Below are 13,902 nucleotides of genomic sequence, written 5' to 3'. Positions count from 1 at the left end.
GGACAAAGACGAGCAGGACGGTCCATTTGCCGAATATCCTTTACTGTAGTTCCGAGAGTTCCTTCAACTACGCTGTTGGATGCGGTCGCCCATTCCCACAAATAGCTGCGGACTCTAGACTGCGAGCAACCCCCTAAAAAGACGCGCACGGGGTAGGGTTACAGGGTCGCAATAACGTTGACCGTCCAGTGTACTGTGTTCAAAGCTTTGTAATTCAGTACTACCGTGTAACATTGTGCCTCCCCACGCCGTAACACCTGGACCATCAAAACGATCATTGACGACAATGTTACTGGGCTCATTACATGTTCCCAGGTCTCGCCACATGAGCGCACCCCCAGAATCACTACGCAGAGTGAATCTGCCCTCATCTGAGTAGCGAGAACAGCACCTGACAACCCCCCCCCCCCCCATCTGGGAACACTCAACGGTCAGCTTTATTGGGGCACTGTGCTCCTTACCAGTGTGCGCCTTTACAGTGGTGCGTTCGGCCCTTACCTCATTTTTTTATACATGAATATCCGTGATCGTATCGAAGAAAGCAGATCGACGAGCTCTTCCGACGAGCGGATATTCGGTGATTAGGCTGCCCTGTCCGCCGCACCGGACAGAGAACCACGTCTCGCCTTTTGTAATGTGCTGCGGACGATCGTGATCGCGCCGACATTAGTTTAGTTATTATCTTTGAATGAGGGGTCCTGCCCGAAACTTCCGCACTTTCATAGTTTTAAATAATGACAGTACTTGGAATATGTATAATCGTTGCGATGAGGATAGTTTTGGGGATCGAGAGAAACATATTCAAATATGAACGACGTGAAATAATAATCATGAATTTATTATACATCCTTGTATGTACATTTCAGTGCACATAATTCTGAACAAAATTCTTGACAGAATGTTACAATACATCGGTATAAAAGATATTCGACGTAAGAAATTGAAATAACTTCTTGTACTGCCAAATGCGCCAGCAGTATAAGTTATTCCGAATGCGGGTACTTTCTTTTTTTTATCGGTGTAACAGTCACAGAACATGTTGCGGTCACTGCGGTTATTAGTAACTGCCACCAATGTCTGCTGAAGTGTGCCATACTGCCAATCTGAGCTGAATATATGTATCAATCGTGAGGTGACTAGGTCTAGAGAACCTTTGAGTAGTGTTTTAGAGGTTATCAGTATTTCATACAAGGTGGGGCTCACGAACTGATATGAAATATAGTTGTCTCAGCAACTTCAGAAAATTGGTTTTAAAAGTAGATTCTACGGAAAACTTCTGTGCACTATTGAAAGTGAAAGCGTTCTTTCAAGCATAGGTTATGCAGGCAAAATTGGGATCTTAAGTTCTGCTGTTTGGCATTCTGGAATCTCGGCACACCGTCGGTAGCAAAAGAAAACGAAAAGCATCCTTGTAGTGTCTTTGAGAAACGAAAGAGGAATGGACTCCAGTTATCCGGAATTCCGGTTATCAGTAGCGTGTGCTATATCTGCGTCTTTGAAAATACCAGTTATGCCATTAGTTATTTCTGTGGGAATACGAATATCCATGGCCAGATAGTGCGAGACCGAATTAAAATAAATAATTGTGACAGGCAATAGAAAATACAAATGATTATTCTATGTTTAATGTATCACATTGCGTCACGTTTCGACGATGTGTTGCCCATCGTCAGGCGTTTATGCATACAGATGTTACTTAAAGATAAAATGTCTGAGTCTAAATTAACGTAGAGCTGGATCGATCGCTTGTTCTGCTCCTGGAATGGCTATTGTGTCCCAGTTTTTATGATTTCCTCTGAACTTCACAACCAGTGTCTGCTTAAAAACTTCTGGGACTCAATAGCCACTCCGCCAGTAGTGATCACAACAGTTCTAGTTTAATTTAGACTTAAACATCTTATCTTTAAGTAACAGCTGCAGGGATAAATGCCTGATGATGAGAAAAACATACTAGAAATGCGTTGCAGTGCGTTAAAGTAAATATAAAATAGGTAACTGTGACTGGTAGCAGAAAGATACAAATAATTACTGAACACATTCACTGTTCCTAAACGATTTGTAAGCACATTCATTGGTAAACAGATGACACGCAGTATTGTCAGTTACTGAAACAGTGCGCTGAATCGATAACCGGTTATTTCGCTAACTTTGAATGCTCAGTAACAGGTTATTTATTAGAGTTAAGTTATTTTTTGCCAGATCTAATTGTGCACAAGAACGGCAATCATGTGGCGGGAAGTGGTTTCTTCGTGGCGCTTTGTGCTCCGGCTGTCGGCCAATCCAACACCGACGGTACGGTTTGTAAACCAGGGCATGAATTCCCTGCCATTTCCACGCGCATAGCACCTCGTTCCGAAACACACTCGAAACTGGCTTTCCGAGCGGGAACGGTGTGTGGAACTATGAGGAAGTATTGGCGAGTGGGAAAGTGTCGGCTCGGTTCGACACAACGGCGGCGACTGGCAGCCCTGCCGCTGCCACACCGACCGGGCGTCCGGGCGTTGAGCGTGCCGAGTTGCTGACGTCACAGAGTGGAAAACGGATGCTGCGGAGTCTTTCCGGGCGTGCAGAGCTATATCTAGCGTGTCAGGTGTTCTGAACGTGCGTTTGAGCGTTGACCAATGAGATGGCAGAACGCCACCTACGTCACAAGCACGCCATTAGCCCTTCACTGCAGAGTCCCGCGAGGCGCCCCGTCGGCTTTCAGTTGAAGCCCGTATGTACAGGGTGATCAAAAAGTCAGTACAAATTTGAAAACTTAATAAACTACGGAATAATGTAGATATAGAGGTAAAAATTGACACACATGCTTGGAATGACATGGGGTTTTATTAGAACCAAAAAGAAACAAAGTTCACAAAATGTCCGACAGATGGCGCTGGACAGCAAAACGTCAGTAACTGCTGCCGTGACGGGTGGGAGGTACGCCGATATGTTACAGTATCGCACCATCCACAGCCTGGCTGATAAACACCTGCTGGAACGTACGATGTTTATGCAGGATGGCGCTCCACCCCATATTGCTAGACGCGTGAAAGATCTCTTGCGCGCGTCGTTTGGTGATGATCGTGTGCTCAGCCGCCAATTTCGTCATGCTTGGCCTCCCAGGTCCCCCCAGACCTCAGTCCGTGCGATTATTGGCTTCGGGGTTACCTGAAGTCGCAAGTGTATCGTGATCGACCGACATCTCTAGGGATGCTGAAACACAACATCCGGCCTCAGTGCCTCACCATAACTCCGGACATGCTTTACAGTGCTGTTCACAACGTTATTCCTCGACTACAGCTATTGTTGAGGAATGATGGTGGACATATTGAGCATTTACTGTAAAGAACATCATCTTTGCTTTGTCTTACTTTGTTATGCTGATTATTGCTATTTTGATCAGATGAAGCGCCATCTGTAGGACATTTTGGAACTTTTGTATTTTTTTGGTTCTAATAAAACCCCATGTCATTCCAAGCATGTGTGTCAATTTGTACGTCTCCATCTACACTGTTCCGTGATTTATTCAGTTTTCAAATTTATACTGACTTTTTGATCACCCCGATATATGTGCCGTTCCTGAGCACCAGCAAATTGAGGATCTCTCGAAAACCCGTCGTTAATTGCGTGATTCGTTGTAATGAAATGACGAGAAACCTGATATTCGTGATGAAAGAATTATTGTAACTTGGTGTTATGAGAGTATGCCTTTTGAAGGAAGCGGCACACTGAGGATCCATCAAAAATGCGTTGTTGTTGGTACAATTTCTTATAATTAAATTTTAGTTAGTAACGTTGCTACCATGAAGGCTTTCAAGGGATGGTAAGAGGATAGGTATGAGCACGACATAAGCGCGGTCTTTTCAAGGTAATGAGTAGCGTCACAGTTTCGTAGGAAACGTAAGATGTGTTGGTGATTCAAATCCCATTAATTTTTTCTAACCCTTCGTTTTCAATAGGTTCCGATACTCTCTTATTAGTTTAATGTAATTATATAGTACATAATATCCGAAGTTATATAAATATAGGTGCGCTGCCTGTGGGAAGTGAATTTGTTCAATTGGTTTATACTCTACAGGACAGCCTGCAGTACTTCCACTGAATTCTGCCCTTTTTTGGTACAAATGGCTCTGAGCACTGTGGGACTTAACTTCTGAAGGTCACCAGTCCCCTAGAACTTAGAACTACTTAAACCTAACTAACCTAAGGACATCACACACATCCATGCCCGAGGCAGGATTCGAACCTCCGACCGTAGCGGTCACTCGGTTCCAGACTGTAGCGCCTAGAACCGCACGGCCACTCCGGCCGGCTTTAATAGAAATGGTTAAAGTTTGAGGAATAGTTGCGCAAAAGTAACTTGCAAAACTAATCACAAAATATTTGAGGAACAAACCAAATGGTAGAAACTGGGACAATGCTTCACAAGAAAGGTAATAGAAAACAAACTGTAGAGTTATCCGACTCCTCTTCTTAGGACGTTATGTGGAAATACCACCAAGTGCAAACAAAATGTTACATTTCAGTGAAGGAGACAGAGGTGCTGCCTTTTGAAGTGGTATCGCGAAATGTACGGTTAGTAATTCGTAAACGAAGTTGTAGAGCGGACCAATATTTATGAATTCGCACTCTGTCTGGGCTGAGATTCAGAGATAGCTTTTGACCAGTTTGCGACAAAATCTGTACTGGGATCTATCCCATTTAATCCTATTCAGTCTTATCCGTTACTTCTTTTGGAATGTTCTGCAAATGCTGTGACGAATTCTTCTTAATCTCGCGAACGGCAATGGAACGGCATTCTTACAGCGCTGCTGATTGCAAACAAGAAGTGATGGCAGAGAGGGATGTCTGTCTGTCGGGTTGAGGGCAGGCTGTGCAGGCGGGTAGGGACCGACGGGATTTTTTTTTTTTTTGGGTGGGGGGGGGGATGCTGCGCTCTCCTGTTTTGTGGCACAGAACCCTCGGTGATGTTGCGTGGAGCGAATGTTTTGTCATCGTGACCGGCTGATCTCTCTTCCCATCAGTCAAGAAAAGAGCGACAATCAGTGTACGCGCAGTTTTCCTTTTGAGGCACTCATAAAACACGGATCGGCAGAGACACGGAGTTGGCGCGTGCCAGGTGCTGCCCCTGCTGAACGTGAGCGTCGGAGCCAACTGGCGACATAAGCCGCCCTTCTGGTCGCGTGTCTTCTTCGGTTTACTTTCGAACTGGAAGGAAGCCATTCCTGCGCCGAACCCAGACCGTCGCCTTCGTAAGCTCGCTAGTTTCATACGCCACCTAAAAGCTTTCCGCACTTGCACGTAGAGTCTGTGGCCTCAAATCAGACCGACACCGTCAGTGTTCCACCTTTCACCCACACAACAATAACTGTGACTTATCCTGGGAGGCTGTAGCGGATTCGGTACTACTATCTGCAGTCTTGTAGCAATGTTTCTCGTCTCATAAAAAAAACGCGGTTGGTGTTTGAACGTACCTTGTATGTGGTGCAGAAAAGCACTTTTAGAACCTCTGGGAGGTAAGACGTTACGTCAGAATATGCTGTATAAGACAGTCTAGGTCGACAGAACTAATTTCCTCTACATAACGAGCTAATGTTCGAAAGCGGCTTTTAGTTTGTTGTTGACCTGAACAACTAAAGCTCGTATCTTTACACGCCACTGTAGCCCTCTGTGCTGTTGCCCGCGTGACGCGCGCGCAGCGGCAGCCACAGCTAGGAACGTGGCAGCGCGCACAGACCAGCACCTCTCGGCTTTCTGTCGAGGCATCGCACGCCAGCGACTTGCCGCGACCGTCCGGGAGCAAATCCACTGCCAGAACGTCAGCTTTTCAAGCTGGCGCCGTGAGCGTCGATGCGAGAAGCAGTTTACAGACACAACACGGCTCGTGCCTCGCATGCGTGCGCAATCAGGACGCCGTGCCGCCACAAATACTCGCATCCGAACACTGCTTAACTCCTTATCTTAGACTCGTCAGCTCTGGCTTCTCTCTGAGACCTAAAGCTCTCGGCTGCCCTCTGTGAACATTACCCGTACAGGGCACGCAACGTGAGCACACACGGTATCGACCTTACTAGGGGACAGTATTGTGCCTAGTGGCTGCACAGCAACCTGTCTACGCCCGCAGAATAACTAATTAACACGTGTGGGGAGACTTCCAGGTGGAAGAGAAACTTCCGTTTCGACTCCACTGCAGACAGAGACGTGTCTATCGCTAGGCTGTCCGCTGCATAGTTTACTCAGACAACTTCGCACTATACTTACATATATCTCGGTTATATCCGAGTGGATGAGGTGGCGACAGTATTACGAATTTTATAAACAGCACCCTGCGCTGCTTCGGTTACGGTTTGATAATATTTTTTTTCGCACGACGCGTTTCGATAACATGCTGCCACCGTGAGGAGCCCACGAAGTAACTGTACGCCATCTTCTCTGATTAAATCTGACAGAAGAGCGATGTTTGTGTTATTAGATACGTCAGCGAGATTAGATGGCACAATGGCAACGATTCTGGTCAGAAAATTAACTGAGACTTGTAATTCTACATTTTGTAGATCTACATACCTTACAGAAAGTGAAACAAATGTCAGCGGAGTTCTGGTAAGAATTTACATTACATTTCTGCCAGACAGACCTCTAAAATAAAGTTGAACATCGATCAAATGAGGATCAGCTTTGCTCTGCGAAAGGTAAAGCCATGAGACAGGCGCTACAGACGTTGCGATTGATCGTGGAAGCGAGACAAGAAAAATCAAGACCCGTTCATTTCGTCAACATAAAAAAAGCGTTCGAGCATGTAAAATGATGTCCGAAAGTATGTGAAAAATAGGAGGAAGCTGTAGGTAAAGACGGGTAATGTACATTATGTACAAGAACCGAGAGGGAATAATAAGAATGCAAGACCAACAACTGTTCGGATTGTAAACGGTGTAAGACAGGGCTACACTCTTCCGACCTTACTGTTAAAATATCTATACAGAGAATACGCAGTGAGCGATTAAAATCCAGGGTGAATGGATGTCAGTGATAAGATTCTCTGACGACACTCCTATCTTCAGTGAAAGTGGGGAAGAAGTGCAGGATTGAAAGTAATTCGAAAGAAAACGAAAACGATGAGGAGGTGCAGAAATGAGATTACCGATAATCTTATCACCGAAATTAACTACCAGGAAGTAGACGAAGTGAACTAATTGTGGTACCTTAGAAGGAAAATAATACAATAGAAAAAAAGACTACCACAAACAAAAAGGCCTTTCCTGGCTACTACTATCAAACAGAGATCTTCGTATAAGGAATAAATTTCTGATAAAATCCGCCTGGAGGACAATATAGTGTTAAAATAAAACATGGAGAGAATCGAAGAGTTGTTGTACAGCGTCTCCGAGGAGGAGTGGTCAGTTTTCAGGGACATGTCAGGAAGCAAAACGTCCAGTAAACATGGGCTCTAAAACGCATACCTTTAAGAGCTATGAGCTCTTGCTCATCTTCGATACTGTGAAAAGTGTCTCTTCTACTGCAAGCTCTTTGCTTTCCATGTTTTTGGAGGAGGTAATATGGACCAAAACAAGGAAAAAATGCAGAAAACATGTGCTCTATACTGCATATAGTGCTACTGTGAAACACTTTTTTCTACTGAACTACTTATTTTGATGCATACTACCACCCGTCAAAACATGCAAAGCAAAGAACTTCCAAATGGAAAGATTTCTTTCACGGTACCGAAGATGAAGAACTGCTCATTCCTCTTGTGGTAAGCACTGAACGATCGTTTGTATCACATTCCTGAATATTGACCATTCCTCCTGGGACGGACACAGTAGAAGGACGCTGAAACTACTTGGGCTGATACGAAAAGAAATTAGGGGGTTGGTTCTTCTCAGAAAAGGCGAAGAAAGGGACAGAACGATAGGAGATTTGTTAAGACATCAGGGAATAACTGCGTTGATACTAGAGGGACCTGTACAGGACAAAAACTGTGGGCCAAGACTGAGATCTGAATACATCAAACGAGTAAGTGAAGACTCGGGCTGCGAGAGCTACTCCGAGATGAAGAGGTTGGTGCAAGAGAGGAATTCGGGCTGGGCCGCATCAAGCAAGACAAAAGACTGATGACTCAAAAAGAGACTGCAGTGAAGAACATTTAACAGTCCAACGACTGCGGTATAACCAAATCTCTGTGTAGGAGTAAGCAATACATATATTTTTAAGTTTTTCTGGCTGTCTATGGGCCAGAAATGGAACGGACCGACAAAGTACCGAGCGGAGAAGGTGTGCTGGCGGTACTTACCGAGGTGTCGATATCAAAGCGCGGCCGAAGCAGAGGAGCGTGCGAGGCGGACTCACCGTGGCGGCGGCGGCGGCGACGGCGACACACCTCTCCCGGCTAGCGCTCAGACGCGCCTGCCGCCCAACTCGAAATGGACAGCGAGCGAGCGGCCGGCCGCCGGAGAAAGTCGCGCCGCGCCACCACTTTCTCCGCTGGCAGAGCGGCGCGCCGCTCTCCCCGCCAACGCGACACGGCCTACGTCACGCGACACGCGACACGGCGCTACCCCCACCCCGGCTGCTCGCTGCCCTGGCCGTCACGCGACCGCGGGTTTCACTCGTCGCCTATGGCGCGGACGACGCTGCGCATAAAGCAATAAACGGAACCCATTTAGGTTCATATTGCTGTACACTGATGAACCAAAGAACCTGGTACAGCTGCCTAATACCGTGTAGGGCCCCCGCGAAGACGTAGAAGTGCTGCAACACGACGTGCCACGAATCCGAATAATGTCTGGAGTAGAGCTGGAGGGAACTGACACCACGATTCGCCCAGGGCTCTCGATAAATCCGTAAGACTGCGAGAGGATGGAGATCTCTTCTGAACAGCACGTTGCAAGGCATCCCAGATATGCTCAATAATGTTCATGTCTGGGGAATCTGGGATGGAGATCTCTTCTGAACAGCACGTTGCAAGGCATCCCAGATATGCTCAATAATGTTCATGTCTGGGGAATCTGGGATGGAGATCTCTTCTGAACAGCACGTTGCAAGGCATCCCAGATATGCTCAATAATGTTCATGTCTGGGGAATCTGGGATGGAGATCTCTTCTGAACAGCACGTTGCAAGGCATCCCAGATATGCTCAATAATGTTCATGTCTGGGGAATCTGGGATGGAGATCTCTTCTGAACAGCACGTTGCAAGGCATCCCAGATATGCTCAATAATGTTCATGTCTGGGGAATCTGGGATGGACATCTCTTCTGAACAGCACGTTGCAAGGCATCCCAGATATGCTCAATAATGTTCATGTCTGGGGAATCTGGGATGGAGATCTCTTCTGAACAGCACGTTGCAAGGCATCCCAGATATGCTCAATAATGTTCATGTCTGGGGAATCTGGGATGGAGATCTCTTCTGAACAGCACGTTGCAAGGCATCCCAGATATGCTCAATAATGTTCATGTCTGGGGAATCTGGGATGGAGATCTCTTCTGAACAGCACGTTGCAAGGCATCCCAGATATGCTCAATAATGTTCATGTCTGGGGAATCTGGGATGGAGATCTCTTCTGAACAGCACGTTGCAAGGCATCCCAGATATGCTCAATAATGTTCATGTCTGGGGAATCTGGGATGGAGATCTCTTCTGAACAGCACGTTGCAAGGCATCCCAGATATGCTCAATAATGTTCATGTCTGGGGAATCTGGGATGGAGATCTCTTCTGAACAGCACGTTGCAAGGCATCCCAGATATGCTCAATAATGTTCATGTCTGGGGAATCTGGGATGGAGATCTCTTCTGAACAGCACGTTGCAAGGCATCCCAGATATGCTCAATAATGTTCATGTCTGGGGAATCTGGGATGGAGATCTCTTCTGAACAGCACATTGCAAGGCATCCCAGATATGCTCAATAATGTTCATGTCTGGGGAATCTGGGATGGAGATCTCTTCTGAACAGCACGTTGCAAGGCATCCCAGATATGCTCAATAATGTTCATGTCTGGGGAATCTGGGATGGAGATCTCTTCTGAACAGCACGTTGCAAGGCATCCCAGATATGCTCAATAATATTCATGTCTGGGGAATCTGGGATGGAGATCTCTTCTGAACAGCACGTTGCAAGGCATCCCAGATATGCTCAATAATGTTCATGTCTGGGGAATCTGGGATGGAGATCTCTTCTGAACAGCACGTTGCAAGGCATCCCAGATATGCTCAATAATGTTCATGTCTGGGGAATCTGGGATGGAGATCTCTTCTGAACAGCACGTTGCAAGGCATCCCAGATATGCTCAATAATGTTCATGTCTGGGGAATCTGGGATGGAGATCTCTTCTGAACAGCACGTTGCAAGGCATCCCAGATATGCTCAATAATGTTCATGTCTGGGGAATCTGGGATGGAGATCTCTTCTGAACAGCACGTTGCAAGGCATCCCAGATATGCTCAATAATGTTCATGTCTGGGGAATCTGGGATGGAGATCTCTTCTGAACAGCACGTTGCAAGGCATCCCAGATATGCTCAATAATGTTCATGTCTGGGGAATCTGGGATGGAGATCTCTTCTGAACAGCACGTTGCAAGGCATCCCAGATATGCTCAATAATGTTCATGTCTGGGGAATCTGGGATGGAGATCTCTTCTGAACAGCACGTTGCAAGGCATCCCAGATATGCTCAATAATGTTCATGTCTGGGGAATCTGGGATGGAGATCTCTTCTGAACAGCACGTTGCAAGGCATCCCAGATATGCTCAATAATGTTCATGTCTGGGGAATCTGGGATGGAGATCTCTTCTGAACAGCACGTTGCAAGGCATCCCAGATATGCTCAATAATGTTCATGTCTGGGGAATCTGGGATGGAGATCTCTTCTGAACAGCACGTTGCAAGGCATCCCAGATATGCTCAATAATGTTCATGTCTGGGGAATCTGGGATGGAGATCTCTTCTGAACAGCACGTTGCAAGGCATCCCAGATATGCTCAATAATGTTCATGTCTGGGGAATCTGGGATGGAGATCTCTTCTGAACAGCACGTTGCAAGGCATCCCAGATATGCTCAATAATATTCATGTCTGGGGAATCTGGGATGGAGATCTCTTCTGAACAGCACGTTGCAAGGCGTAAACACTACAGTGAAAGCATACGGAATGGACTGCACAGTGGGAGGATGGGCGGGCGAGAGAGACTCCCGTGGCACAGCCTGGCCTGGGCGGCAGTAGAGCAGCCTGCCCGCTCTGCTGAGGTGCAGCGCGGCTGCCTGTCTGCCCAGCTGACCGGCGAGCATGGGCAGCTTACAAGCGGCGTGTGGTGATACTTTTTCCTCTCTCCTGCGAACAAGGGGTCTTAAGTTGAGAGTTATGCCTCATACTGTCCAAAGTCCCCTGCCAGTGAGAAAAATTTAAGCTTCTAAGTCAATGCAATCAGTTATATGACGGCGTGGTGTCTCTTCTCTCGGACGTGTCCGAAAGATCACACAGTACAAGGCAAGGAAAAAAGTCTGAAAACTGTTAATTTTCAATTATGTCATCAATTTTTTTCCCATTTGTTGTTGGTCAGTCTGTCTGTTCGTCTGCCAAGATCCCTTTCTCCCGGGAATGGGTAGCGGTACCAAGTTGAAATTGATCCCAGATACTAAGGTCCTTGGTCTCTTGGCACTGCAAACAATTTAAGCTTCAAAGTCGTTGCAGTCAAAAGATATGGCCATATATGTCACATATTTTGATACTCGCAAACTCGCTCATGAAAACTTGTGATGTACTACATAAACACCTGCCAGGCCTGCTGGTCTAGTGGCAAAGTGCGTGCCTGGAAATCGTCAAGTTGCGGTGTCGCATCTCGGTCGTGGCACGCATTTTTCTGTCTCCATTTCGACCCAGCACTCTTGGAGTCCGTAGAAGCAACATGTGGTTTGGATTACACCTTCACTTGGTTAACTCGAGTAGTAGTGGAATGATGGGATTCAGAGCTCTTTTTTATATGAAATTAATTAACTGATCAATTAATTACCCGCACCCCTGACAATGTCATGACTTTTCCACAGCCGGCACGTGTCCCTTCCCAAACCACACCTCCCCTCCATCTCACTCCCCACTTCTGTTCCCCTCCCCTAATCTTCCCCTCCCTCTCCCCTCCCCTCCCCTCCCTCTCCCCCTCCTCCTCACCCATCTGGAAATTTGTGGGAAAAGCACTCAGTCTGTCGTGGGCTGCTGGGCCTGTAGCAACTGTTGAGTGGTACTTAAGATAGCTAAATAAATTAGTGAAATCAATGTGAAGTGAAGTAGAAATTAGAAAATAAATGAAAAACTTAGTTTAGTTTAGAAGAGTTACACACTGGCAAACAGCGGGCAGAACAGCACAGGCAACGACCGTGAAGTCGGCACATTCAGGAGAAGCCATCGTGCTCCCCACATAAGCGGAAGCTGTCGATTCAGCCGTCAGGGCATCGCCCGACCGGCCCACGTGTTTCTCAGTTGTCACATGTGAGCAAAGGCCCTCGTCTACATTCCAAGAGCCAATGACCGACGTTAAGAAGATTCTTCGAGAAGCTTTTCAACATGACAGAAGAGGCAATGACCGTGAAGTCGTTCACCTCCAGTGAACTGAACTGAATAAATATGCAAGACGCAGTGGGCCCGACAGTAGTTTTCAGTTCAGTTTCGGTTCGAGTTCAGTCGGTGCTGAAGACCGTCATGCAGGAAGGGACTACATCGTACACAGTAGCACCAAGTCCGCCGTTGTAATGGAATAGCAAGCAGCAGCCTCGCCGCCAGAAGACAGAAGTTAGAAGATATTTGAAGACTGCTGATGTGAGGCCGTCTCCTTCCCGTCCTCACGAGTCACCCGGGTACGTAAAAATCAGTCACCTGTGAGCTGGTGATGAAGATCTGACAGCTGAAGAGTGGCAAGCTGGAGTCCGTTGTTCGAGTCCGGGACACTGGCCTTCCCCCGTCGTGCCGCTCCGCTGGCCGACGCACAACACTGACACACGCGGCCCCATAGGGAAGAGAAACACTGGGACGCCACATCCAAGGTATCACCATCCGTTCCACGACTTCGTTCTCAATAATTAAATGGGCCACCTCACGATGCGCGTCTCCAGTCAAGTGGGCGAAACAGTGACACGAGATAAACACCGCCACACGTAATCAGACGCCGCCGCTCACGCAGGCAGAAGGCTTTGCAAACGACACAGCTGCCGCTCTCACAGCCAGAACAATCCAGTAAGGAAACCATTGTACAAATCTTTCGATAAATCTTTCAATAAAAGTTATCTTATGTAAAAATGCTGTTTCATTCTACCTCATACCTGAGCCAAGGAAGAACCCACCTTGCCCACTTGTTGTTAAGAGAGAAAAAGTAATTTATTTAGTGTTTTTCACCCTGACATAATGCTTTAGAATCAAATGCCCTTTTCAGTAATGCTCATCCTGACAATTGACTTGCATCAAAAGAGGTTACCCAGTTACACAACATCATTTGAGAACATAACACACTTATACCTGTTTATGAGTCACAAGTCGCATCCTAGACAACAGAAACAAGAGAAATATATAGTACAATATTTTTTACAAATGTAGTGTTCATTATCTTACATGAACATTGATGTGTCGGCAGCTGGGCCAACACCTTGTAGATAGAGGTGGCTTAAAAGGCACGCTAGACTAACGCAGACGGGCGTGAAGTACTGGAACAGGATACGTAATTAATGCTATGAAGAAAAGTACGTAGCTGGTATAATACTTATCTTTAATCAATCATTGTGGTACATCGCACAAAGGAGACTTTAATTACAATCACTGTAAGGCTAATGGCGCCTTGCTAGTTCGTAGCCATTAACTTAGCTGAAGGCTATTCGGTCTCTCGGCTAATGAGAGAGAAAGGCTTCGTACGTCTAGTCGCTAGCTCTGTCGTCCGTAC

The 13,902-nt window shown here is 46.5% G+C and overlaps 1 protein-coding gene across 2 annotated transcripts in view; it reads right to left on the bottom strand.

The window, feature by feature from the left end:
- Positions 1-8,404, bottom strand: part of LOC126195429 (clavesin-2) — an 86,267-nt gene extending 77,863 nt beyond the window's left edge. Inside the window, exon 1 of one of the 2 annotated variants that reach the window (XM_049934040.1) lies at positions 8,273-8,404. The gene's annotated coding sequence lies outside the window, so the exon portion shown is untranslated. The remainder of the gene's footprint in view (positions 1-8,272) is intronic. The other variant, XM_049934041.1, reaches the window with a different exon arrangement.
- Positions 8,405-13,902: the final 5,498 nt, after the last annotated feature.

This window comes from Schistocerca nitens, chromosome 7, assembly GCF_023898315.1.
Source record: "Schistocerca nitens isolate TAMUIC-IGC-003100 chromosome 7, iqSchNite1.1, whole genome shotgun sequence".
Lineage (NCBI taxonomy): Eukaryota > Metazoa > Arthropoda > Insecta > Orthoptera > Acrididae > Schistocerca > Schistocerca nitens.
This window is presented reverse-complemented; position numbering and strand designations above follow the sequence as displayed.